We start from the raw sequence: 13,762 nt of genomic DNA, 5'->3' as shown, positions 1-13,762 counted from the left end.
CAAATGTGTCCTTTGGTCAGACGAGTCCAAATTACCGATTTTTGGTTCCAACCGCTTTGTCTTGGTGAGATGCAGAGTTGATGAACAGATCTTCTCTGTATTTATTGGTTCCCCCTGTGAAGTGTGGAGGAGGAGGTGTAAGCAGCACAACATTTTGCAGACGCAACATAAAACAACAGCTCTTACCTACAACTGTCTACAACAGTTAAAATCATCCCCTTTTATGGCATGTTTTGTCATGTTTTTCTCATTCATCTTCAACAGCTCAGGTTAAACGCCGCCGTACGCCAGAACCATGACAGCCAACTGACACATGGCTGAATGAATCAAAGACCAGAGAAGCTCTGTCCTAATTATTATCACCGGGCTGAAAGGGGCTGCTTTTGGCGCCTGATCGACACATTTAGCAACCACTGTAACCTGGCCCTTCCACTATGTTTTCCTAATGAGTTTATGAAGCCATTATAGCAAGTATCTGCCTAGATGGCCCACCTTCCCCTGCTGCTGCCAGGACAGAGGGACCTCTGGGGGGGGGGGGGACAAAGAGGGATCGTTGGCCCTCAGGACTCACCTTGACTATGAATGGGGCACCTTTGAATGGCCAGGTATAGTCCGTCTGGATCCAATACACAACCCTAGGCCCAGTGCTGGTAGTAGAACCCAACTCGGGCTTCCTCTGTGGGACGGGTTTGAAACCACTGAGCCTTTCTCAGCAACTTTCAGTTTTAAATTGCATTTGCCGTTAGCAATGAGTACATGGGCATCCCGTCAGTCTTGATGCCACCCCTCTTTGGGGGTCAACGTAACTCCACGTGGTTGTTGTGTGTCTTTGTGCTCAATGTGACCAACTGACAACTCATGACAGTGGCAAGTTTACCTGCTCTGTGTCGAGAAGCTGGAAATTATGTTCCCCGACAGTTTTAAACTGGTCCATTCTGGTGGCCCAAATCCAGGTCAAAAACTCTTGAGGAACGCCTTTAGCAGGGTTGCAGAATAGTTTAAATACAAATATATTTGTGTGTGGTAATATGTAGTTGCATGATGATTACGATAATAACAATTGATTGGACTTGGACTATGTAGTGCTTTTGCAGACACACCAAGGAGTTTGAATAGTAAGAGGAAACTCCCCCATCCACCAATTAATTTGTAGCTACCCACCTGGGATGAACGGCAAACTGTTGGTACCTGAATTCTCAACACATAAGTTTTGAGGTGGAACGGTGAGTAGTGATAAATGCCAATTAGGATTGACGGGGATGTTCAGGTGGCCATGATGGGAACGGATCCAGTTTGGGTATTTAGCCAAGATACCGGGGTCATCTTACGATCAGCAAAACTGAATCATAAGTTATCACACAGAGTAAGGAAATCTGTTTAAAATATATAAGAAATCACCCAACGGAGCTATAGACCTTTTGACCCATTGACCAGAAGGGTGGGACTACCAGCAGTGGGATTTCAGGGTGTTGTGCTGCTGGCAAATCAAAGGCCTACTGTTATTTATTTATAATTAAAAATATTTATTTTTAATATTCACTGTGACAAAAAACATTGATACTCCCAAATCTTTAGGAAAAATGTATTTATTAATTTGTATTTATTTAAAAACTGAAAACATCTGCTGTACTCCAGTCCATGGCCAGCTACTGGAAACCAAACTGTCGTTACTAGCCTACTGCTGTCAGTCCTACAACTAAACAGATGACAAAACTACCAATAACTCAAAACAAGCTATTCAAGCTACACTTTTTAAAAACTTTTTGATCTACATTTTTCAGTTAACATTCTTCTTCTTCTTATTATTATAATTTTAGACAGTGATAGATTATTTCATTTATCCCATTTTAGCCATCCTGGGCAAATTATCCTTTTCTTATTATTGTTGCTTTAAGTACCCAGTTTTGTACTTATCCTGGGCTAATTCTCCTGTTTCTAGTTAGCCGGTTGTACCCCTCCTGGGCTAATTATCATGTACTAGTTAGCCTGTTCAAATTTCCATGGCCTATATTTCTACCCGGGGATAATTGTATGTTCTAGCTATCCTGTTGTAGTTATCCTGGGCTAGTCGTCCTTTTCTACTTATCCTGTTGTTGCTATCCTGGGGAAATTAATCAGATTTTAATTAGCCTGTTCTAATTATTCTAGGTTGGTTATCTGGCGCTACATGTAATAAGCGATCTATTCACATGGTGAGGAAACATTTTTTGGGTGGAAAAATGCTTTCAAAGCAAAGAGAGGTTTCACCACTATCTATCTGAGCTATCTGAGGTAGATATTAGACAACTGGCCACTCCTTTAGTGCTGCTGGGAGAGATTTATAGGACATATATTTAAGGTCCAGCAATGTCCCGAGATTCAGATCAGCATGAGGTCAGTCCCTGGATGCATAAGCATCTTATGGTGCTGTGAACAGCTACTGTTGGAGATGAGGCATAATTGGCATTTAGGTGGATGGGCCTACAGGGAACCCCATTCACTCCCACTGCGGGCTGGGTCATTACCAAGTTAATGAGGGATTAGACCTACACTTTCCCTACACTAAACACTTCTGACGGCCTCGCTCTGGTCTCAGTTGCGTTCTGGTCCTGGTGATGGTTGCGTACTGGACGACAGAGAGTTGTGTATTCCCTCCGTCTGGCACTCCAAGGACCTCGCCCTGCCTGCTAAGCATTGTGGGAAAAGTACTACTGGGTCATTAATGTGCCCGATTTACAACAGAAAACCATTCTCTACCCCACAATCACCGTGCTATTCGCGCTGCTATTCTGTAGATGCCTTATCTCAACGCAGGCCTGTTCACAGGGATGTGACAATGCCTGCTGTATGCTTAATAGGGATCAGGAGTGGGCAAACTATGCTTGCATTTTACTGTCTTTTATAGGTAACAAACATCCAGGCTGTTCTAGAATGTCTACAACTACTGCTACGAAGTTTGTAGAAATTATCATGGGCCCAGATTTCCAAATCTCACTGTGGTCCATGAGACAAGGTTCACGCATCTATGATCTAGATCTTGGTATGGAACCTGCTTCTGAGCGGATTAGGGTTCTCAAACAACTCTCAAAAAAACTTTTTTTCTGGTAACACTATCAAGTTATTGTTTTAAGGTACACATTAGTCACTAATTAGTGGTTTATAATTATTTTCGGGTAACAATTTTATGTTACGGTTTTAGGTTACACGTTTAAGTCACTAATTAGTGATTTATATGTTTATGTGAGTGGCCAATAAGGCCTTTATTTTATGTTATTAGCTATATATAATTTAAACATTATAAGTAATGTGTTACTGACTAATGCTTAACAAGCGTATGGTTAAGAGGGCTCACACACACCTAGCTCCCCCTTTACTGTACATTAACTCATTACTAATATTTATTAATTGATGCTTTGAAGTCCTTCAAGAAATTTGTGTGGTTTGGGAAGTGCTCTGTCTCTCCATCTGCCTGACTGCCTGTCTGTCTGTTTGTCTCTCCATCTGACTGCCTGTCTGTCTCTCCATCTGCCTGCCTGCCTGTCGGTCTGTTTGCCTCTCCATCTGCCTGACTGCCTGACTGTTTGTTTGTCTCTCAATCTGACTGCCGGCCTGCCTGCCTGACTGCTTGTCTGCCTGTCTGTCTGTCTGTCTCTCCATCTTCCTGCCTGCCTGTCTGTCTGTCTGTCTCTCTATCTGCCAGCCTGACTGCCTGCTTGCCTGTCTCTACTTGTCTGTCTGTCTCTTCATCTGCCTGGTTGTCTGTCTGTGTCTCCATCTGCCTCCCCGCCTGTCTGTCTGTCTCTTCATCTGCCTATCTGTCTCTTCATCTGTCTGCCTGTCTGTCAGATGCAGGCGACTGAAATCTCAGAGCTAACCACCAAACAATCTATCAGTCTTCAAGAAAAAACATTTCTGAATTCGGATGAGTTAGGTCGTCATTCATTTCATTTAACTTTCACACCACTCCCATTCTTCTAGTGGAATTGTTGGTCTAAATTCACACTCTCAATCATTTGGTTCATCATTATCTTGACCCTAATTAGAGGAACTCTTCGATAGAATGACAGAATGTGCAAGTGCGAGGTAGTGTATAATCTGCCAGTGAATGAGATGCTGTGGTAACCAGTCATAATGGCCTCCTCCCAGGTGGTCCGGGCCTCTATAGAAACCGCCTTTAACCGAGGTGAGAATTGGAGGGTTGGACTTTAGCACCAAACCCCGTGTTGACACTTCCTGGATGAGTCACGGCACCCTACTGCTTTTACAGTGCACTGCATCCGTACCCAGACCCATAGGACTCTGGTCAATAAGTGTTCACTCTGTAGGGAATAGTGTGCCGTTTGGGACATGAACTGGCCTGTCCGTAAAGCCGGCGTGCTCCCTGTGGTGTTGTGGAGGTCTGCGGTGAAAGGAGCGGGGCAGCACCCTGGCGATGGGACCTGAATGCTGGGCCCTTCTCTAACAGGGATTATACTGACAGGCCATTTCCTTCCTTCTTCGCATTCTCTGTTTGCTTACTATTATAGCCACACTTCACTTCCTAAACGACGACCCTCCCTCCTTCCTTACAGCAGTCACACAGTCCCCTTACAGTACCAGTACAGTACCAGATTCTTGCATACCCTGTTTATATTCAGATACCGGAATACCCTGTTTATAACCAGACACCTGGATACCTTGTTTGTACCTGGAAACCTGGATGCCCTGTTTATAGCTGTATAACTGGACACCCTATATATAACTGAATACCTGGATACCCTGTTCAGTATCAGATACCCAGATACCTGTATACCATGTGTATAACTGGATACCCAGTTCAAAACCAGATACCTAGATACCTGGATACCCTGTTCATAACCAGATACAGAGATACCTGGATACCATGTTTATAACTGGATACCCTGTTCATAACAAGATACCTGGATACCCTGTAAATAACCAGTTACCTAGATACCATGTTTATTACTGAATACCCTGTTCATAACAAGATACCTGAATACCATGTACATAACCAGATACCTAGATACCTGGATACCATGTTTATAACTGGATACCTAGAAAAGAATAACTGTATGCAGGTATCTGTCAGTGTCCATGGCAGGTTACATACTGCATCCTGTGGACTAACCAGGCATCCCTTTGACCAACTGAGAACACTAGGAAGATCAAAGGCCCTGTCTCCATGGTGAAGCACAAAACAAAGACAGACCTTCAGACATTTTATACCATGACCCTGGAGAGAATGAGAGGGGACCGCTGGTCTGTCTTTCTTCAATACAGACAAACCAGTAGTCCTTAGGGCCGGCCTTATAACCATACCATTAGACAGAGACAATGGTTGATTAGTATTTAGGAAGAAAATGCCGGTCACATCAAACAGGACCACACAGATTGACGGTCTTAAAGACCCTAGCTAGACCTAAATTGAAGCCCAATTACACCTCTGGTGACATCTAGTGGCCATGTTGGCACCAGAGCTGTAAACATAGGTGTGAACATTAGTCCCTTTGAATGGAAATGTTTGTTTCTGTCAGTTAATATTTAATATATTTTGTAAAATAAGTAGTTGTATTTTATGTGAAGTAACTCTTTATACCCGACTGACATGTTTAGGAGCCAAGACACAACTGTAACCCTTTTGAAAATATCTGCTGCCGTGCGTATGTGACTAATATAAGTAACAGTGAAATGCTTACTGAATTTACGAAACTATTAAGGTTTGTTTTAAAAGACACATCTGTAATGTATTCCTCCTACTGAGAGTCTGTAAGGGAATGGATGTTAACAATTTATGCTTCTGCCATTACAACATAGTCATGGATATGGGCTATCCAACCTGGTTTAACTTGACTCCGACCCCTATAACTACATTAATGGCAGATTTGTTCAAAGATTTTTTTTTAAAGAAATTGCCTTTTGGCCAAGAGACCTCAGACCTTTATAACACAAAGTCTTCAGGCCACACACATTAATCAGTACAGTGGTGACATCTAGTGGCCAAGTAGAGAACCGTGTATTGGTGTGGGTGATCCCGGTCAGTCAACGCACGTTGAAGTGAATGGTCAAGTGAAAACCAGTTCAAACTCAACCCGTTCAACCCGGCTCCGGCGTCTGGCCACGGTAAGGGATAGGGAACACAGCAAACCCATGAACCCAAATCTGAACTGACCATGAATATTGCGCAGGACAATATCCAAAACATACAAGCGCAGATATAACAAAATGTCTCAAAAAACAAACAAAAGATGGAGGGTTATGGAATGGCTGAGTCAAAGCCACCATGTCAAGTTGTTGGGGGACTTGAAGCGGGCCATGCATATAAGGACGCCCTCAAACACGACACAGTTGTGAAGTACTTTTAAGAAGAGTTGCACTTGTGGTTGGATGCTAACTGCATTTCATTGTACTGACGGCTACTCGTACTGTTCAATGACAATAAAGTTTAATCAAATTTAATCAGCTGGCAATGTAAGAGACTGATAGACAGTTACAAGAAACGGCTACATGAAGTTATTCAAACCAAAGAGGGGCAAAACCAGCTGTTGAGGGTCGCGGTGTACTTCGTTTTTCTCCACACTAAGAAAATCTCTTGCTGTTGATTTGTGATGACTAAATAAAGCATACTCCGTCAGTGTTATTTGATAAGTTACGTTCCATTTTTCTGCCAATAGGGTTGAAGTCAAGATTACATATCCATCAAATCCAAATACGTACAAAACGTTCAGCTTTCCAGGGGGTGTATTACTTAGCGCCTACTGCTAAAATCAACTTTATTTAGTAATTTTTTTATATATTTGTTTTGTAAATTTTAACCTGGTTGAAAAAGTAAGCACTGGCCTTATATCAGTTCAGCCAAAGCTCCCATCGTTTCTCCTCTGTCTTCTCAACACCTTTTGAAAATGGTCAAAGCATTTTACTTCCACCTCTTTATTTGATGGCATGTTTTATTTCAGTGCTACAGTCCCTACTGGTCGTTATTTGAATAATGTTGATTAATTTTGTACAAAATTAATCAACATTATTCAAATAACGACCAGTAGATGGCGCCACACGAACAGAACATTGATTCTGTTCTGCTTGATTATGTCCTCAATCAGGTCACAAACGTCCTACAAATTACCATTGCCTTGTGTGTTTCCTGAGGAAATGTATGGACTATAGCAAGTGGACGTAAAATTCGACATATTTTCAGATTTCGTGGTTAACTTGAAGCACTGTAGCATTGACAGTTTTATTGTTTCAGTGAATCGATTAGAAACCCAAATACACATCACAGCATCGCCACATTTCAAATGATATTTGTTCTCTTTTGTGGCCCATTGATCCACCGTTCTCTGCAGTAGACCAATGTTGTGCCTCCCTCTACCAACAGCAATTTTAAGGCAATAGGCACAGACCTCCCGCACAAAGAAAACAACAATAATACTCACCCACTCGCTTCATTAAATAAACATCAACACATTGTTTTGCTGTCAAGTTCAAATTATCTACGAAGCAATTCTATTATGTTCCAGCAAAAGACAAATCGTCTGCTGTCAAAACGGATTAAGAAGTTTAGTCAGAGAACGCCTGGGAGCTCCTCTTAAATATCCACGTGGAAGCTGGATCTGTGTGCTCCACTGCCCTTGTCAATATATATATCTGTATTCTCTGACTCTTTCAAACAGATGGGCGATCTAAATGCCAGCTGTCTTTCTTCATATCATATTTTAAGGTGCACACATGCTCACACTTGAGCCCTTATAGAATAAACACACACACACCCACACGCGCACGCACACACTAACATTTCGTTGTCTGTTATCAGTCTCGCCAGCCAGCTCATGTAAACAAGCAGACATTATGGGCTAACCCAATCCCACCCTATATTGCCTGCTAGGGGGTCATAGTAACTTCAGTTTTCAGTAGGAGGTTTTAAGAGTAAATAGTTACTGTAAGTTTCAATAAGAATTGGTCCAGGGACATATTGACTGGAATGTTCCGTACAAATTATTCCTGGGGTAATAGTCACTGGGACAGGGGTGAGCTGGGACACGCTCAGCCCTAGCTCTTTAGCCAAACCAGTCCACATCACCTTGCCTGCTGAACCCCCACCCTGATATACGTGCACACACTATTTACACACAAAGGTGGCAATGCCATAAGGATTTCTAGGAGCATTATGACAATTACTTTGAGACTGGCAATGCATAGTGCTTGTTATGAAGCCCTATATTTCAAATAACATCTTCTCCTAATACCTAATACTCTTTATATTACAATTTAAATGTTTCAGCATTTGTATGGTGGAACTGAGAATGGCTCCATTAATGTCACAACATTTTGCTCAGATATCCTGAGTATTTATAAGATAAGATAAAAACACAAAATAAATACAGTACAAGGCATCTAGCTAGCCGACACTTTCTACCTGCCACGGCAGATACTGCCAGTGCCCAATTACATTATCCATGGGTTTCTCTGGGCCTTTGTCACCTGAATCAACCTCTTAGTACCAGTTGCCCCTGGCGCACTGTTCTCATCAGTTCTCATCCTGTGCTTCAATGGCCTGCTGTTCTCATCTGTTCTCATCCTGTCACAACATGTCACTAGTCATCTGTTAGTTTAAAGGCTAGTATATACAGATAAACTACTCTTTCTGTCTCCTCCCTTTCAAAAGCATCATGTTAATTTATGTCACATACAAAAAATATAGGTACATATAATTATGTACCTATATAATTAAGTACTTTTAGCATTAAAAAATGTAATCACAAACGCCAGTCAGACACTGAGCTAAGATCAGCAACCACAGATGGAAAAAACATGAACACAGTGTTGTTAAACATTTCTATGCATTTTAATAGTGTTTCTTTTTCAGATTGTGTAAAAAAAACATATATATCGGGGGTTGTGTTTTTTCGACTGAGATGATTTTGTCAATTTGCACACATTATTCAGCTTTGTTTTGCATATGTTTGCATACTGTAATTGGTCAGTTCGCACACCTCCCTTTGTTCACCCCCCCCCCGAGGTGTACTGGGGCCTTAAAATACAGCTCCGGAAAAAATGAAGAGACCACTGCACCTTTTTCTTCCCTTTCCAAAAAAGTTGAATAGGAAAGTTTTGAGTGAGGAACAGAAGTGTTCAATTTGCAGTGGTCTCTTAATTTTAACCCTTCTGTTCCTCACTCAAAACCTTCCTTTTCGACTTTTTTGGAAAGGAAAGAAAAAGGCGCTGAGGTCTCTACATTTTTTCTGGAGCTGTAATATAGATTACAGGGCAAATTGCACATGCATTTAAAATACACTCCCATATGATTGAGTGTATGATAGAGAATGTGTGTGTTAATTTTGTTCGTGTGTGAGTGCGCGTGTGTTTGTGTGTGTGTTTGTGTGTGTGTATGAGAGAGAGAGTTAGGTGGGTGTAAGGCGGGGAGTATGTATCAAAAGTTAATGTTCATGTGTAAAGTCAAAGTTCATGTGTTATAAGAGTAGAGGAGTATCTGGTGTAGCACAGAAAATTTTGGTAGAACCCATTTAAGTCATCCATGTATACACATTAAATATAAATGCAATTTAATAATTAGAGACAATCAGAGATTTATGAATTAGTGTTGATTATTAGCCTTGTTATAGTTATTGTACTGTGTAGTTGGCTGGCCTTCAGTGGTATATTCAATCACATCTATCAATCAAATGTATCTATAAAGCCCTTTTTACATCAGCAGTCGTAAAAGTGCTTTTACAAAATACCCAGCCGAACAACAACAGTGTATCGTAAAGATAATCTACCGGCCTCAGAGTTGATTGGGAAATAGAGAAATAAAATAAAACAGGCCTCTAGCCTTTTATCAGGGAGGTTCTGATCTGAGATTGCTTTTTCCCCCCTGAGCTAATGATCAGAATTGTAATGGTGTGTGTTGAACGATTAGACAATCAATCAATCAATCAAATGTATTTATAAAGTCCTTTTTACAACAGCAGTTGTCACAAAGTGCTTTTACAGAAACACCCGGCCTTAATCCCCAAGGAGCAAACAACAGTAGTGTTGAATTTCAGTGGCTAGGAAAAACTCACTAAGAAGGCCGAATATTAGGAAGAAACCTAGAGAGGACCCAGGCTCAGAGGGGTGACCAGTCCTCTTCTGGCTGTGCCGGGTGAGATATTAGGAGACCAATTGGAATAATTAATAAATGCATGTGGGCTAAATCCAGAGTCTATTTAAATTTAGACTAGGTCAGAAGTATGACCAGATGGACAAGGACAGGGACAGCAACGGGCCCCCCAAACCAGGTACTCCGCAGGTGTGGACTAGGACCTCATGTCCTCCTAAAGTTTAAAACGGGAGGAGACTGGGAAAATTCAGAAAATGCATTCCTCATATCAACAACGATTTATAGTGGAGAAGGAGAACATAGTGGGGAAGGAGAACTGACCCAATCCCCCAGCACAATAGTATAGCAGCGTAAGACCTATGAACTGAGACGGGTGGGGGGACGGGGGGGTCCGGTGACACTGTGGCAACACTGTGGCCCCACCCGGGGGGGGGCCGAAATCAGAATGAGAATGATTTCCGAAATACTCTGAAAATGAGCACGTTGTGTGATGCAAAACAAGGTTGGGTCAGTCAGGGTTTACGCACGATACAGCGGGGTCAAACTTCCTGTATTCTGAAGCACTGGGGTCGTTTTCACCTCTGTGATGGCTGCCTTTCACTCCCATCTGCCTGCAGCCTGAAGAAGATAAGCGAGATCACTATCAGCTGCCAATGGCTCAGTGTATTTCCATTGAGCCTCAGATGGTCATCACCCTGCCTGATTCATTGGAGATCAGCAGGCATCTATACAGGCTTGTGTTGTAAGGTCACAGGGCACTCCACGGATGTCTAACATACTGCAGTGCACAAGACCTTCTAATCAATTAATGGGATTTAAATTAATCAAGAGTATTGTGATATCCGCCTGGCCTGGAGGCAAATATAGTGGTTCACTTAGTTCAGGTCCCTGCTAGGCCGAACAGCAAAACATTGTATTCATATTCATTTGTTTAATCACTTCACTGCTCCAGTGATCTTGACAGTACGAGAATATAAACATACAAATCAAACAACAAACAGTTGACATGCTGTCATATTGATTGGGATGAGTGTTTCGGGGTTATTTTAAAGGAAGAAAGAAATCTCTAACTGCAAAAGCGTGTTAAGTGGCTTGGTTGGTCTGATGATGTCACACTGCACCACTGCAGTCTGGGTTTCATTCCAGCCAATGGCTGTTCAAGCTCACACTCCCCTGTGTCTCTCCCTCCTTTCCTCAATCAAAACCAGGTTAAGAGATAGTAATACATATTTGCATAATGTGTTTTACAGGTGACTGACGTTTATCTTGCTGTGTCAGTATGTCAAAGAACAGCAATACCGGTTCATTAATACACCTGCAGTATTTTTCTTTGTGGGGGCATTTCCCTTCTTCTCTCCCTCTCCCTCTCTCTCTCCCCTTTCAGCTTTGTAATTGTCCGTACTTGTAGGCTGTTCGGCTCTCGTCTCCTTTTAAAGCCCCCTGGGTCCTCCTGGACTTTTGTCGGTTTCCCTCCAGATTCCAGACCAGAGGTTGTAGCACCATTCTCTGTGTCGTCCATCTGCCAGACTGGCTCGGTCAAGCAGATGCTGACTCCCTCCTTGTGTTGAGTCCATGGAGCTAGGGGCCCCTCAGAGGCCCATCTCAGGCTACGTGTGGGTAGTCGGGGGTTTGACCTGTTCTTTCGGCCCTCCTTGGCCTCTTCCTTGGAGGGCCGTGGTGTCACTGGACGAAAGACCGGACGGATGAACAATGGACCAGCTGATGTGGCGTGGTGGCTGTCCGTGGGCAGTGGGGGTCTGAGTGGGGATTAGGGTGCGTTGGTGGGGGTTGATGAGTGAGGGGTGGTGGATCAAACAATAGAGAATTTCTGGAGAGCAAAATACAGTATAGATTTAACCACAATAATTCTGTATATTCCTATTGATAATCTCATTACATCATCGCAAACAACAATCCCCTGTACTTGATAAGTATAGGGTACATTATACCTGATGAACACAGATCTGGACCAACAGGGTGAATAACTTAAAGAATATTTTGTAAAATGTAGAAGGCATATATGTTCATGTACTGTATGTTTATCGCATGTAAAGTGAAAAGTATATGGACAGAGACACATTGTTGGCTGCTTTGGGTCCGTATTCCAGCACTTCTGATTTTTTTTAACGCTAAAATGACTATGGGGTTAAACTGCTGACCCTCAGGAGTTTAGGTATTTGAATCCACCATAGAGAAATTACGGCTCCAAATTCTCTCTCTAAAATGAAAACCCACCTAGGCATTTTCAGGTGAATGCACTAACAGAAAGTATCTCTGGATAAGAGCATCTTTAACTGACTAAAATGTCAACTGTAACCAGTATATTTCGTAAAAACTGTTTGAATATTATCTGACAGGCATCAGTCACCTGTGTAAAATCTCTAGAACAGTTTGGTTTAATTAGAGTTTTAGAGAAAATGTGAATTCTGAAGTGGGCTGAGCTCCAAGTCAGCATGTCTGACTGCTTGAATTCACACCAATCACAGTCTCAATTGACACTCTTTCACTCAAAGTGTTCCATTGGAAAGACAAAGCCAGTGAACTTCTTACGATCACCCCCCCCCCCCCCGTTTATGAGTCACGTAACACCACAGCAAGAAGCCAGAAGCCACGTAACTCAACGATCCATCTGGGGAATCAAGTTCTGGTGCATTTTTAGGTGTGGCGTTTGATCATAATGGGTGTCAAGTATGTGAAGGCCTTCTGATCTCGGTCTGGTGTCCGCTGACCCTGTTCTCCAGTCTGACCAGGTGCTTAGGATACATGTGTCTGTATAATTGTGACAATGAATGAACCACTCCCGGTAAACAACCTTTTTCAAATACATAAACAGAGCAGTGTACGGAAGGACTGAACGTTTTTAGAAGATATTCCGCATAAGAATTCCAGCTTTTTGGAGCAACGGAGTAAAACAATTCTATACGTGAGTTCTTATGAAGCAAGGAAGTGGATCCGAGCCGAATAGGTATTCAAAAGTTATCTTTTACAAGATTTCCATAGCTCTCATTTATGATTTCAAAAATGTATGCGCCCTATCAAATCCCAGATTGCCTCTTTGAAGTGACGGTGAAGGCCGCAGCCAGTCCGGGTTTACGATTCTGGTGTAGCCGTCTCCTATCATAATGAGTATAAATTATGTAAAACCCACCTGATGTTTGTCAAGGTCCTGGAACTGTCCTAATGACCACAGCTCTGTGGACACCGGCCTTACTCCCCTTCAGGTTGGGCTGTTAACAAAGTTTAGAACTGGTGTCAATGGTAATGACATGGACAGCAATAACCATGGAATGGAAGACCAGTGTAAATTACACTGTGGATTTCCAACCCTTTCACTCATCCATTCCTCCATCCATTCACCCAGAAGTCAATCTCATTTGTCTTGGGCCTTCTCATGTGCAGAGGGTCAATGTCCTTTCTAACGCTTGTCGAAAGCCACTTACAAATGAAGGGCCCATTCATACTATGACATTTTCCACTGAGATTAACAAGGCATCGCAGCATTTGCATTGGCTATGCATTATTTTACAATGTAAATATTACCAAAGACCTTCCGTGGCGGTGCAAGACACTTTCCCCCGCAGACACTCTCTGCAGGTAATTGCAGTTACATTGCGTCACCCCTTGTACATTTCAGTCACATGCGCAGAATTGGGCCTCTGACATGAAAGGCTTGATTAGCTTAGGTCA

This window comes from Esox lucius, chromosome 15, assembly GCF_011004845.1.
Source record: "Esox lucius isolate fEsoLuc1 chromosome 15, fEsoLuc1.pri, whole genome shotgun sequence".
Classification (NCBI taxonomy): Eukaryota; Metazoa; Chordata; class Actinopteri; order Esociformes; family Esocidae; genus Esox; species Esox lucius.
This window is presented reverse-complemented; position numbering follows the sequence as displayed.